We start from the raw sequence: 14,899 nt of genomic DNA on the forward strand, positions 1-14,899 counted from the left end.
AGGGTGGGCCATGGTATTCCTTGGGTGGGCCTGGCCCACCCTCAAGAACTGGGCCTGATTCAGGTACTACAGAAATGAAACACTTGTTCCACACTTTTCTGTTACTTTTTACAACTACATGATCTTTCACCTGGCTAAGTGCCGAAAAATGAGACAACCCTTTGTTGATATGACCAGGTTTTTTGATCCTCACCCGATCACCCACACGTACATCCTCTTTGTTATGTGTAACACCCTCATTGCTGTATTTCTTATGCACTACCTTTCTCAAATCCATCACCGAACCTAGCTTGTGTGCATCAACATGTTTCCTATGCATCCACCCCTGATTTATCCTTGATCCAGCAACCCTGCCTCTTAACAGATTAAATGGAGATACCCCGTGCTGATGTGAGGAGTGATTCTCATGGCCCACAACATGTACAGACAATTGGTTTCCAGTTAAGACCATTAACTAATACCAACTGTAATCCATCCTTCACAACACAATTTACTGTTTCCACCAAGCCATTACTGCAGGGATGATACAAGGATGTTCTCACATGCCTTATACCAGTGAACTCCAAAAACTGCCTCATCTCCTTGGACACAAACTGAGTGCCATTATCCGTTACCAGTTCTTCAGGGTAACCTTCTCTTAAGAACACTTCAGTGAAGAAATCAATACCAACACTGGAACTCACATATTTTTACAAATTTCATTTCTCCACACTTGGAGAAATAAAACTAAGGCAAACGTCGGTGTACTTCCTAAAATCCCAAAAGCTGCCTTGTGCCGGGGTTCTTCATTTTCAACAATGAAAGTGACAGGATAATGATACGTTTTTTGTGATTTGTCACTGAGGATGCACACACAACAACCATGAACGAAACACTCCACAGTTAAATCAATACCAGGCCACCAAAAATCCTACCTAGTCCTACATTTTACAGCATGTATGCCTAAATGTCCTTCATGAGCTAGTTCCAATACCTTTCTTCTGATACTCATCCAAAATTGAAAATTCAAATGGCCACTTCTCCTGATAATACCATCAACAATGGACAGTGCTTTAGCAAATCTCTTGTATGAACCAAAGCCCAGTCGATACACTTGTTATTTGGCCACTTACTGGGAATCCATTTGATAGCCTCCTGCATCTCTGCATCCTTTCCCAAAACGTCCAATCACGCATCCTCAGTCAACGTTCCTTTCATGACACCACCAACTGAACCAACAGCACATACCATAATCTACATCATCATCCATCTCATCCGTGATTTCACTGTTGACCAAAGGTAACCAGGACAAACAATCTGGCACAATTGTTTTTTGCAACAGAATTCCTGTAACCTATATTGCTATTTGGCTATGCGGGAGTGGTTCTGCCACCACCTTTTGTGGAAAACAAATTAGTCAGTGGCTTTTGGTCTGTTCTTAACACAAATTTGTTGCCCCATACAAAATTCCTAAAGTATTTCATGCCCCACCACAAACGGAGCACCTCCTTCTCTACATGTTGCTTCAGCACCTTTCAAAGTCCAAGATGCAAAAGCAATAATTTCCTCACACCCATCATTCATTTTCTGCATTAATACAGCTCCAAGGCCCACACTGCTCGCATCAGTATAGATGATACATAAATCATTATTATCAAAAACCTTGATGGGATTTTACAGATACAATTTCGTTTTGTTATAGATTCAAATACCTTGTCACAATCATCATTCCACTTGAATCTGGAATTCTTCCTTAGTAAATTTCCTAAGCAAGCGTTTTTCTCCGCAAACTTTTTCATGCAGCCGATCATTGTCAGTGGGCCTAGGTGCCTTCAGGATAGCCTCAACTATTTTCATTTTAGGTTCCACACTCTTCCTAGAGAAGTAATTACCCAAATAATCAACCCCACCCAAAAAAAATTGCAGTTGTCCTTCCTTAATGTTAGCACACTGGTGGGCATATTTATTCTCTGCGCTGAAAGAGCGTCATTTTGTTTGACGCTATTTCAGTGCAAACTTAACTTCATATTTATATTTTGATGCTGGACACATCTAGCGTAAAAATATTGGAGTTAAAGTAATTTTTTGCCTGCGGAAAACTACCTTGCGTCAATGAGATGCAAGGTAGGTGTTCCCGGGCACAAAATGGCTCTAAGGCCCAGGCGCCTTATTTATCCTCCTGTGCAAAAATGCTGGACGGGAGGGAGGCGGGCCTAAGTAATGGTGCTAAGCTTGCTTAGCACCATTATTTAACGCCTGGGTCAGGGCATGCGTTAGGGGTCCTGCAGGCCTATTCCCATGGTAGATCACCATGGAATAAGTCCACATGTGCCCTCCCTAAGCCCCAAGGACACCCCCACCAACACCAGAGAGACAGTGGAGGATGGGGGACCCCATCCCAGGTAAGTATAGGTAAGTATTTTTGGATTTTTTTTAAGTGCCATTGGGGGCCCTGAAATGGGCCCCCATGCATGGTGCTGGATGCAATGGCCATGCCCAGGGGACCCTTGTCCCCTGGGCTGGCCACTGGGGTGGTGGGCATGACTCCTGTCTTTTATGAGACAGGAGTCATTTGGTATGGTAGGTTTAGCATCAAGAAATGATGCTAGGCTGTTTAGAGTCATCTTTTTTTACTCTAACCAGCCTAACATCATTTTTGGGTGCAAAACCCTTTCTTTCATACCACCCCCCCCCCACCCAGCTAATGTCATTTTCCATGAGGTTAGCCCACCCTTTGCGCCGGATTGCACCATTCCATAAACAAGATGCCCGACCGGCATCTTGGAATGGCACTATCCGGCGGTATGCTTTTTGACACTAAACTGCACTAGCGCAGTTTAGTGTCAAAAAGTATAAATCAGGGCCTGGGTCTGATACTCTCCAAGACATTCCCTAATCTGCAGTTATGCTCAGAGTCACTCATGCTATAAAGTAAGACATCGTCCTGCATCAGTTGTGTTTTTCAACAGGCGACACACAAGTCTCTGAAATACTGCTGACGCTGATGCCAGCCCAAACAGCATATGGATGTAGCGATACACCCATTCCAGGGTCACAAAAGATGTTAAATGGCTAGACTCCTCACTTAACTCTTTGTGGTGGTACAGTGCAGACATCTAACGATGTGAAAAATACCTTTAAGTGTTGTCAGCGTCTCATTAATGTTTGGTAAAGGTTGTCGATCAATCCAAATGTTGACACTGAGGTCTCTCATGTCAACACATGCTCTTAAGGATTTATCAGCATTGCTTGGCAACACCACAGGAGCCAACCATTCAGAGTTTTCAATGGGCTTGATAACTCCTAGCCCACACAACTTTTCTAACTCTTGTTTCAGTATATAATGCAAACTCAACAGTACTTTATGCACTTTGTGAGCGACACTCTGTTCATTGTACTTCAATATGATACAGTGCTGGAACCCTCTCAATTTGCCCAGTTGAGCTGTAAAAACACCAGGAAAGTCCTTAACCTAAACTTCTGCACTTCGTTGAGGTATATGTGTGTGCTTTGAATCACTCATCTTCCCATGAGGCAACCCATAGTAGGATGTTTGGGTTGAATATGTTATTCAATTCACCCTGTTTATCCCATCCCAACAAATTCAAGCCATCTTTCACAATATAGACTGGGACAACTGTAGAACTTCCTTCAAACTCTATAGTAGATGTAACTGTTCCCACAACCTCCATTCTTTTACCACCATATGCAAACATTTTTATATTAGACTTCTGTAATTGAACTTACCCAAATCTCCCAAAATCGTTTTTGTTGATCAGCGCAAAAGGAGAACCCGAATCCACCATGAACTTGAACAATTCTTTGTTTACAGAGACTTCGCAAGATGGGAGTTTCCTTTTACATAAACCAGCAATCGAGGATATTTCCACTACTTCACCTCAACCATTTTCTGAAGAAGATGACATTAATGTGACTTCTTTGTCATCCTCAGAGACAACCTCCTCATCAATAGCTTTTACAATTTGTGCAATACAAGCCTTTTGTCCCATGGAAGACTTATATACACAGGCAAAATGCCTCTCTTTCCCACAATTAGAGCATACTTGATTGAAAGCGACACAAAACCTGGCATTCTCCATGTGTGGTTTGCTGGCAGAACAAAACATAACTTTACATTCTTGTCTTCACTAAACTTGGAAACTAGGGTTCCAGTGTTGTGAGACAATTGTGAGGATTTGGGTCCCACACCTCTACTAGACAATTCTTTGGCAGAATACTGTTTCAAAATTTGATTGACTTGATTTGACTAAGAACTCTCATTAATGTCCTTCATTCACATTTGAAAATGTTCGCTGCTTCTGGCTAGAACCAAAGCTGTCTCTAAATCAGGATTCTCTGTTGACAACAAATGTTCTTGTGTTTTCTTATTGTTTGTTCTGTCTATGAGTTGGTCCCTAATGTTCTCATCTGAAAATTCTCTATAATTGCATGTACTTGCAAGTGTTCTTAAACCCACCACAAAGTCATCAATAGATCCGCCCAAGTACTGACCACGTTGCAGAAATTTGTGTTGTTCCACTACAGTAATTCTTTTCTTTGGATTAAACACCTTGTCAAGTGTAGTTATGGAGGATGCATTTTCATCCTTAACTTGTACGGCAATCCCATCCTCCCTAACAGAAGTGGGGAAGTGTACTACTTCTATATGTAATGTTTTCAAAACATTCCTTTCTTTGACACCTAGGTTATTCACTAGAAGGCCTATTTTTATTAAAAGGTGTGCCTGTCACCGATGCATGATACAACATTGCATCATAAAGTTCAGCGTGGTCAACACTGTAGACATTAAGGGCCATATTTATACTTTTTGACGCTAAACTGCGCTAACGCAGTTTTGCGCCCAAAAAATGAGCGCCGGCTAACGCCATTCTGAAGCGCCATGCGGGCGCCGTATTTATTCAATGACGTTAGCCGGCGTTAGCCGCCGGCGCTGTCTGGTGTGCGTTAAAAAAAATGACGTACACCAGGCAGCGCCGGCGTAGGGGAAAATGGAGCTTGGGCGCCAAAAAATGGGGCAAGTCAGGCTGAGGCAAAATTTGCGCCGCAACCCGATTTGCGCCATTTTTTTTTTACTCCCAACCCCCATTGACATGATTCCTGTCTTAGCAAAGACAGGAGTCATGCCCCCTTGCCCAATGGCCATGCCAAGGGGACTTCTGTCCCCTGGGCATGGTCATTGGGCATAGTGGCATGTAGGGGGGCACAAATCAGGCCCCCCTATGCCACACAAAAAAAAAAAAATTATACTTACCGGAACTTACCTTAATGTCCCTGGGATGGGTCGCTCCAGCCTTGGGTGTCCTCCTGGACTGGGCAAGGGTGACAGGGGGTGTCCCTGGGGGCATGGGAGGGCACCTCTGGGCTCCTTCCGAGCCCACAGGTCCCTTAACGCCTGCCTTTTCCAGGCGCAAAAAAACGGCGCAAAAGCGGCCGTACGTCATTTTTTTTGACCCGCCCACTCCCGGGCGTGAATTTTGCCCGGGAGTATAAATACAGCGCACATGCCTCGGAGTCAATTTTTTAGACGGGAACGCCTACCTTGCATCTCATTAACGCAAAGTAGGTGTCCACGCTAAAAAATGACGCAAACTCCATGGACTTTGGCGCTAGACGCGTCTAACGCCAAAGTATAAATATGGAGTTAGTTTTGCGTCGGAATTGCGTAAAAAAAAACGACACAATTCCGGCGCAAACAGAGTATAAATATGCCCCTAAGGCCCTCATTACAACCCTGGCAGTCGGTGTTAAAGCGGCGGTAAAACCGGCAACAGGCCGACGGAAATAAAATGGAATCACGACCGTGGCGGAAACCGCCAACACAGACAGCCACTTTAACAGTCCGACCGCCACGGCAGTACAAACAAACAGCGCGGCGGGCACCGCCAACAGACAGGCGGAAGCCAATATACTGCCCACACTATTATGAGAGGCCAATCCACCACCTTTTCCGAGGTGGAACCAACGCGAACAAAAACACAGCGGAAACAGGACTTGGAAGGGAAAACACTCACCACTCCACACCCCATGAGGAACCAGGATGCCATGGAGCCAGAACTCCAAATACTCCCTGCGATGGTATTCCTGCTCCTCTATCAGGAGCTCCGAAGACAGTGGCGACGACCACAGTTAGTACTGCACCTACAACACAGGGGAGGGAAAAGAGAGTGACACACACACACGCAACACGCAAAACCCCCACCCCCACCCTCACCCACAACACCATACACACAAATACATGCTGCAACATTACATTTACACCTCCCCACCCCCCTTTGAAGAACGCAAGGACAAAAGGAAATGAGTTGTAATCAATAAAAATCCATTAGTCAAAACATGAAATACTGTATATACAATTATGTACACCAACTACACAAGTCTGGATAGTGCACCAATTATAGTCCGTGAACCACTGGGCCCAAAATGCATGGGCGAGGCCCACACTCGATACCCGACTCCAAATGGAGAGAATACTGCAGGGGCATCAGATCGAAATGAAACAGGCACCTCAGGAGGAAGGGAAGGGGGTTCACCTCAGCCGGATGAGTGCACGACGCCACTGCTCCACGAGGGGGCTCCATGCCCACTGCTGTATCCTGGGGAGTGCAAAGCCACAGTCTCTCAAGTCTTTACAGTGGGTGGTTTGCCCACTGCTGCATCCTGGGGAGTGCAATGCCACAGTCTCTCAAGTCTTTACAGTGGGTGGTTTTCCCACTGACTTATCCTGGGGAGTGCAAAGCCACAGTCTCTCAAATCTTTACAGTGAGTAGTTTGCCCACTGGTGCATCCTGGGGAGTGCAAAGCCACAGTCTCTCAAGTCTTTACAGTGGGTGGTGTACCCACTGCTGCATCCTGGGGAGTGCAAAGCCACAGTCTCTCAAGTCTTTACAGTGGGTGGTTTGCCCACTGCTGCATCCTGGGGAGTGCAAAGCCACAGTCTCTCAAGTCTTTACAGTGGGTGGTTTGCCCACTGACTTATCCTGGGGAGTGCAAAGCCACAATCTCTCAAGTCTTTACAGTGGGTATTTTGCCCACTGCTGCATCCTGGGGAGTGCAAAGCCACAGTCTCTCAAGTCTTTCCAGTGAGTGGTTTGCCCACTGCTGCATCCTGGGGAGTGCAAAGCCACAGACTCTCAAGTCTTTACAGTGGGTGGTTTGCCCACTGCTGCATCCTAGGGAATGCAAAGCCACAGTCTCTCAAGTCTTTACAGTGGGTGGTTTGCCCACTGCTGCATCCTGGGGAGTGCAAAGCCACAGTCTCTCAAGTCTTTACAGTGGGTGGTTTGCCCACTGACTTATCCTGTGGAGTGCAAAGCCACAGTCTCTCAAGTCTTTACAGTGGGTGGTTTGCCCACTGCTGCATCCTGAGGAGTGCAAAGCCACAGTCTCACAGGTGGATGCCTTTCTCCACTGGTTCTGGAGGGGGCTTTGTGCCCAGAGTGCTTCATCCTGCCAAGGGCAGAGGTAGTGGATGTGATTCTCCACTGGTTCTGGAGGGGACTTTGTGCCCAGAGTGCTTCATCCTGCCAAGGACAGAGGTAGTGGATGTGATTCTCCACTGGTTCTGGAGGGGGATTTGTGCCCAGAGTGCTTCATCCTGCCAAGGACTGAGGTAATGGATGCCTTTCTCCACAGAAAGTTGTGCATCATAGAAGCTGCCCAGGCTTCTAGAACAAACCACCAGCCTCGGACGACTGACCACTGGGGATGGCAGCCATGTCTGCGGTGGTACCACAGGCTCAGGATGTTGCGGGTCCGCTGGCGGTGCTTGCGGCGGGGTCATTCGCAGCGGTGCTGGTGGCAGCCTCTGTGGCATCGGTGCTTGCGGCGGGGTTATTCGCGGCGGTGCTGGTGGTGGCTTCTGTGGCATCGGTGCTGGCGGCGGGCTCTGTGGCGGCGGTGCTCGCGGCGGTCTCTGTGGCATCGGTGCTGGCGGCGGGCTCTGTGGCGGCGTTGCTGGCGGCGGGCTCTGTGGCGGCGGTGCTAGTGGCGGGCTCAGTGACTGTGGTGCTGGTGGCGGGCTCAGTGACTGTGGTGCTGGTGGCAGCCTCAATGACAGCGGTGTAGGTGGCGGTGCAGTGGCGGTCTTCTCCGCCGTATAGGTTGGCGTTGGCGTGGACTGAAGGTGTGACACTGGTCCAATTGTCGGTGTCACCATGCCTTCTCCTGACCTGCCCTTTATTTTCTGGGCCTTCCCCACCTTGGATGGTGGCGTAGCTGTCTTGCCACCATCCCCTTTCGTTTTCCCTGAGCCCTTGGTGGCAGCTGTTTTCTGCTTCTCCCTCTGGGATGGGGGCAACCTTTTGACTTTGGCAGGTGGCAGAATGTCCTTGCCCTTGCTCCGTGGCACACTGGCCGCCCTGTTGGTTGGAGCACTCCAATAGCCCGCAGTTGCTGGCACCACTGTGCCTGGTGATGTGGTGGCTGAGGTGCTGAGTTGGGACCTGGAAAGCCTGGCCCTAGGGGAAGGACTGGGGGGGAGGTGTAGGGAAGAGGTCAATATTAGCCAGGAAAAGTTTTTTTGACACACTGGGACGGGTAGATGGAGGGGGTTTGGGAGTCGAGGAAGAGGTAATGGGTGAAGGTGCGTGGGCTGGGGGCTGTCGTGAGGTGGATGGCTGTTGGGTTGGTGTGTGCCTGCGTTTGTGTACTTTGGGAGGAGGACTCACAGACACACTGGGAGAGGACACTGGGGATGTATGAATGGTATTGGGTGGTGAGTGCACATGACCGGTGTAAGGAAATGCCTCCTTGGCATGGTTACCCCCTGACTTTTTGCCTTTGCTGATGCTAAGTTATGATTTGAAAGTGTGCTGGGACCCTGCTAACCAGGCGCCAGCACCAGTGTTCTTTCCTTAAACTGTACCTTTGTCTCCACAATTGGCACAACCCTGGCTCTCAGGTAAGTCCCTTGTAGCCAGTACCCCTGGTACCAAGGGCCCTGATGCCAGGGAAGGTTTCTATGGACTGCAGCATGTCTTATGCCACCCTAGGGACCCCTCACTCAACACATGCACACTGCTTCGCAGCTTGTGTGTGCTGGTGGGGAGAAAATGACTAAGTCGACATGGCACTCCCCTCAGAGTGCCATGCCAACCTCACACCTCCTGTGGCATAGGTAAGTCACCCCTCTAGCAGGCCTTACAGCCCTAAGGCAGGGTGCACTATACCACAGGTGAGGGCATAAGTGCATGAACACTATGCCCCTACAGTGTCTAAGCCAAACCTTAGACATTGTAAGTGCAGGGTAGCCATAAGAATATATGGTCTGGGAGTCTGTCAAACACGCTCTCCACAGCACCATAATGGCTACACTGAAAACTGGGAAGTTTGGTATCAAACTTCTCAGCACAATAAATGCACACTGATGCCAGTGTGCAATTTATTGTAAAATACACCCAGAGGGCTTCTTAGAGATGCCCCACTTCCAGTGTAGGCTGACTAGTTTTTGCCAGCCTGCCACTCACCAGACATGTTGCTGGCCACATGGGGAGAGTGCCTTTGTCACTCAGTGGCCAGGAACAAAGTCTGTACTGGGTGGAGGTGCTTCTCACCTCCCCCTGCAGGAACTGTAACACCTGGCGGTGAGCCTCAAAGGCTCACCCCCTTTGTTACAGCACCACAGGGCATCCCAGCTAGTTGAGATGCCCGCAACACCATTTATGGCGGCAAGGCTGGAGGAGATAATTAGAAAAACAAGGAGTCGTCACCCACCAGTCAGGACAGCCCCTAAGGTGTCCTGAGCTGAGGTGACTCTTACTTTTAGAAATCCTCCATCTTGTGGATGGAGGATTCCCCCAAAAGGATTAGGGATGTGTCCCCCTCCCCTCAGGGAGGAGGCACAAAGAGGGTGTAGCCACCCTCAAGGATAGTAGCCATTGGCTACTGCGCTCCCAGACCTAAACACACCCCTAAATTCAGTATTTAGGGGCCCCCAGAGCCTAGGAAACTGGATTCCTGCAACCTTAACACAAAGAAGGACTGCTGACCTGAAGCCCTGCAGTGAATACAGAGACGACAACTGCTTTGGCCCCAGCCCTACCGGCCTGTCTCCCAGCTTCGGAGAAAACTGCAACAGCGACGCATCCAACAGGGACCAACAACCTCTGAAGCCTCAGAGGACTGCCCTGCAACCAAGGACCAAGAAACTCCTGTGAACAGCAGCTCTGTTCAACAATCTGCAATTTTCTTTCAACAAAGAAACAACTCTAAAGACTTCACGTTTCCCGCCGGAAACGTGAGACTTTCCACTCTGCACCTGACGCCCCCTGCTCGACCTGCGGAAAACCAACACTACAGGGAGGACTCCCTGGCGACTGCGAGCCCCCACAGTGACGCCTGCAGAGGAAATCCAGAGGCTCCCCCTGACGGCGACTGCCTGTAACAAGGGACCCGACGCCTGGAACCAACACTGCACCCGTAGCCCCCAGGACCTGAAGGAACCGAACTCCAGTGCAGGAGCGACCCCCAGGCGACCCTCTGCCTAGCCCAGGTGGTGGCTACCCTTAGGAGCCCCCCTGTGCCTGCCTGCATCGTTGAAGAGACCCCTGGGTTTCCCCATTGCTTTCAATACAAACCCCGACGCCTGTTTGCACTCTGCACCCGGCCGCCCCTTTGCCGCTGAGGGTGTACCTTCTGTGCCTGCTTGTGTCCCCCCCCCGGTGCCCTACAAAACCCCCCTGGTCTGCCCCCCGAGGACACGGGTACTTACCTGCTGGCAGACTGGAACCGGGGCACCCATGTTCTCCATTGAAGCCTATGTGTTTTGGGCACCTCTTTGCCAAAACTGTACGTGCTATTGTGATTATTCAAAGTTCCTAAAGTACCTAAGTGAAATACCTTTCATTTGAAGTATTACTTGTAAATCTTGAACCTGTGGTTCTTAAAATAAACTAAGAAAATATATTTTTCTATATAAAAACCTATTGGCCTGGAGTAAGTCTTTGAGTGTGTGTTCCTCATTTATTGCTTGTGTGTGTACAACAAATGCTTAACACTACCCTCTGATAAGCCTACTGCTCGACCACACTACAATAGAGCATTAGAATTATCTCTTTTTGCCACTATCTTACCTCTAAGGGGAACCCTTGGACTCTGTGCACACTATTTCTTACTTTGAAATAGTATATACAGAGACAACTTCCTACAAGCGGTGTGTGGTGATGGGCGTGCTGGTAATGGAGGTAGTGGCTGAAGATGTAGTGCATGCAGGTGTGAGTGGAGACGAGACAGGGAGGGAGGAGGGCGACGTGAAGGAGGGAGACACAGTGGAGGCATTGGATGCTGGTATGTCTGCATGGGTATGATGCTTGTGTGAGTGCCTGTGGGATGTGTGGTGCTTATGTTTGCCAGAGCCACCCTTGTGTGTTGAGGTGTGTGCATGCTGGTCTGATGGTGTGCTTGGGATAGGCTGAGGTACAGGGGATTGGGTCTGGGTGAAGGAAGTTGGAGGGGGGAGGCTGGGCACAGGGACAATGGCTGCCATCAGTGCTGAGGCCAGAGCCTGAAATGCTCTCTGTTGACCTGCCTGCCCAGAATGAATGCCCTCCAGGTATGCATTTGTTTGTTGCTAATGCCTCTCGACACCCTGGATGGCATTCACAATGGTAGATTGCCCAACAGTGAGGGATCTCAGGAGGTCAATAGCCTCCTCACTGAGGGCAGCAGGGCTGACTGGGGCAGGGCCTGAGGTGCCTGGGGCGAAGGAGATGCCCACCCTCCTGGGTGAGCGGCCATGGGACACACGCTGAGGGGCTGCTGGGAGGGCGGTGCTGGTAGGGGGGGTGGCGGCTGTACCTTTTGATGCGGGGGCACAGAGGGGCCCGCCACCGCAAGGGAGCTCCCATCAGAGGAGGAGTTGCTGTTGCAGATGTCACCTCCTGTCCCCGCCGTGGAGTTCCCCTCGTCCTCCGTCCCACTGGTGGCTTCACACTCCGCTGTCTCGCCCTCCAGGGCCAAGTGGGATGCAGCTCCCTCCTGCTCCGGTGCCAATGCTCCTCCACCTGATGATGCTGTTGCACACAAGAACAGGTAGACCACAAAAAGGGGGGGAAAGACAGAAGAAGACATGTTTAGTGCATGCAATACCACTACCGTTGGCGGACACTAGAGACACAGCAGCCCTCTGCACTACACCATGCACTTAGAGTTCCAAAATTAATCACAGCGCCATGGGGTACAAGGCCTATGCCCGATTGCTGCACACATGGAAGTCATAGAAGCCTGACTAGGTGTAGATGGCTCTTACCACTGGTGGGGTTGGGGTGCCACATAGCCTGCCTCACAAAGGGACCTTGCCTACAAAACTCACCCTGGCCTAGGGGAACCCACTGCCCCCCTCCCCCACCCAGACACCTCATAATGCGCTCAGAGTCAGATGGATGTGACAGTACTCACCCCCTTGTGGCTGCTGTGATGCCCTCAAGCGCCCATCCAACTCCGGATACGCCACCACCAGGATCCGGAACATCAGGGGGGTCATGGTGCGACTGGCACCCCTCCCACATTGGGAGGCCATCCCCAGCTGGGCCTCCGCCATCTTCTTGCTCCAGCGGCGAATGTCCTCCCATCTTTTACGGCAGTGGGTGCTCCGTCTGTGGTGCACCCCCAGGGTCCAGACGTCCTTGCCGATGGCACGCCAAATATCCTTCTTCTGGTGGGCGCTGACCTAGAGGAATAGTACAGGGGAAAAGGAAAATCTTTAACCGTCCGGACCGTCACAGTCATTGAGCCGCGCTCCCACCGTTGCCCTGACGCACATACACTCACCGTCCGCTCATGCACGGCTCAGTCCCCCCCCCTATCTTCCATCCACACCACTCCAAACAGGCATTTTCCATACAGCATGCTCACAGTGTACTCACCTGTTTGTCTGGAGGACCGTAGAGTAGCGTGTACTGGGGGAGGACCCCATCCACTAACTTCTCCAACTCCTCCGAAGTGAAGGCATGTGCCCTTTCCCCAGACACATGAGCCATCGTCGCTTCCAGACTGAGGTCACAGTAGCACTTGCAGTGTAGGTCCTCTCCTGTCGAAGGTCAGGTATCAAGTGAGTGAACAGACAGAAAATGGCGGTCACGTCCGCGGCGGTGCGTACCGTCACCGCCGGCGTACATCCTCATTGGCTCCTGGGAGCCATAGGGTCCAATGTTAACCAATGCAGGATTGCGCCGCGGTCTTCGACCACCTACCGCAACAGTGTACAACGCCAGCACAGTTACCTCATATCCCCTTGTCACACCTTACAGGTCAGGCAGCCGCCATTTCAGGGGGCCACATGGCTTTAATTTTAAATGCGTCACACCTATCTAGGCCTTGTATACACACAGTGACAGTCACATTGCGGATTGACAAATGTGTGTAATAAATATTTTTTAATACCTCAGTGTTGGCTGACTCTCTGCTCGCTGTTCTCGTCCATAGGGCACGTCCGCTGGGGCAGGTGAGTGATGGCGGCATCCTCCAGTGTACAGACCGCTGGTGGACCTGTCAACAATGGAAGAGAGACACATAATAGTCACCTACAGACTTGATCGTGCAACAATCCATGAACTGTGTGCCCAGTTGGAGCCAGGCCTGATGTCAGCAATCCGCCATCTCACAGGGATCCCCCCTCTAGTGCAGGTCCTGTCAGTACTCCATTTCCTGGCAAGTGGGTCTTTTCAAACTACAGTGGCCATTGCACCAGGGATGTCCCAGCCTATGTTCTCAAACGTGTTGTCCAGAGTGTTGTCTGCCCTGCTGAAACACATGTGCAGCTACATCGTTTTCCCTCAGGTGGAGGATTTGCCTACAGTGAAAAGTGACTTCTATGCCCTGGGGCATATCCCTAACATCATAGGTGCCATTGATGGGACACATGTGGCCTTGGTACGCCCCGCAGGAGTGAACAGGTGTACAGAAACTGGAAGAGCTACCATTCAATGAATGTGCAGATGGTGTGTTTGGCCGACCAGTACATCTCCCATGTGAATGCCAAGTTTCCTGGCTCAGTGCATGACGCTTACATTCTGAGGAATAGTAGCATCCCTTATGTGATGGGGCAACTCCAGAGGCACCGTGTGTGGCTAATAGGTGAGGACAAGGACCCTATACCATGTGAATAGTTGTCTGGGGTTGTCCCTAAGGGTTAGTGTGTGTCTAACAGTTGTCCCTCGACATTTGCAGGTGACTCTGGGTACCCCAACCTGTCATGGCTACTGACCCCAGTGAGAAATCCCAGGACAAGGGCAGAGGAACGCTATAATGAGGCACATGGGTGAACTAGGAGAGTGATTGAAAGCACCTTCGGCCTCCTGAAGGCCAGGTTCCGGTGCCTCCATATGACAGGTGGTTCTCACTACTACTCACCAAAGAAGGTGTGCCAGATCATCGTGGCCTGCTGTATGTTGCACAATCTAGCTTTGTGACGACAGGTGCCTTTTCTGCAGGAGGATCCAGAAGGAGGTCTTGTGGCAGCAGTGGAGCCTGTGGAGAGTGCAGAAGAGGAGGCAGAAGAAGAGGATATCGATAACAGAAACAATGTTATCCAGCAATACTTCCAGTGAGAAACAGGTAAGAAGATGTCACTGCCTCACACATCTCATACAATTGTTAGACCTATCATATGTCTGTCACTTTCACCCAGTGTATGGACCCTGACTTGTCACTTTGCCTTTCCATTTCACAGATGTGGGTCCCACTGTGTGACCTCTGCTATATTACCTCATGGACTAGAGCTGTGTTACATTGGTATGTTGATAATACAATCAACATTGCTATATTCCATAGTTATTGTAAATACACATTTGTGAAAGCACAGACTGACTCCAGATTGTTTTGTGATTCAAGGGTGTTTATTTCAGTGCAAATTAGTGGAGGGGGTTGTAAAATGGGCAGGGATAATGGTGGAGGAACGTCCATG

This window comes from Pleurodeles waltl, chromosome 8, assembly GCF_031143425.1.
Source record: "Pleurodeles waltl isolate 20211129_DDA chromosome 8, aPleWal1.hap1.20221129, whole genome shotgun sequence".
Classification (NCBI taxonomy): Eukaryota; Metazoa; Chordata; class Amphibia; order Caudata; family Salamandridae; genus Pleurodeles; species Pleurodeles waltl.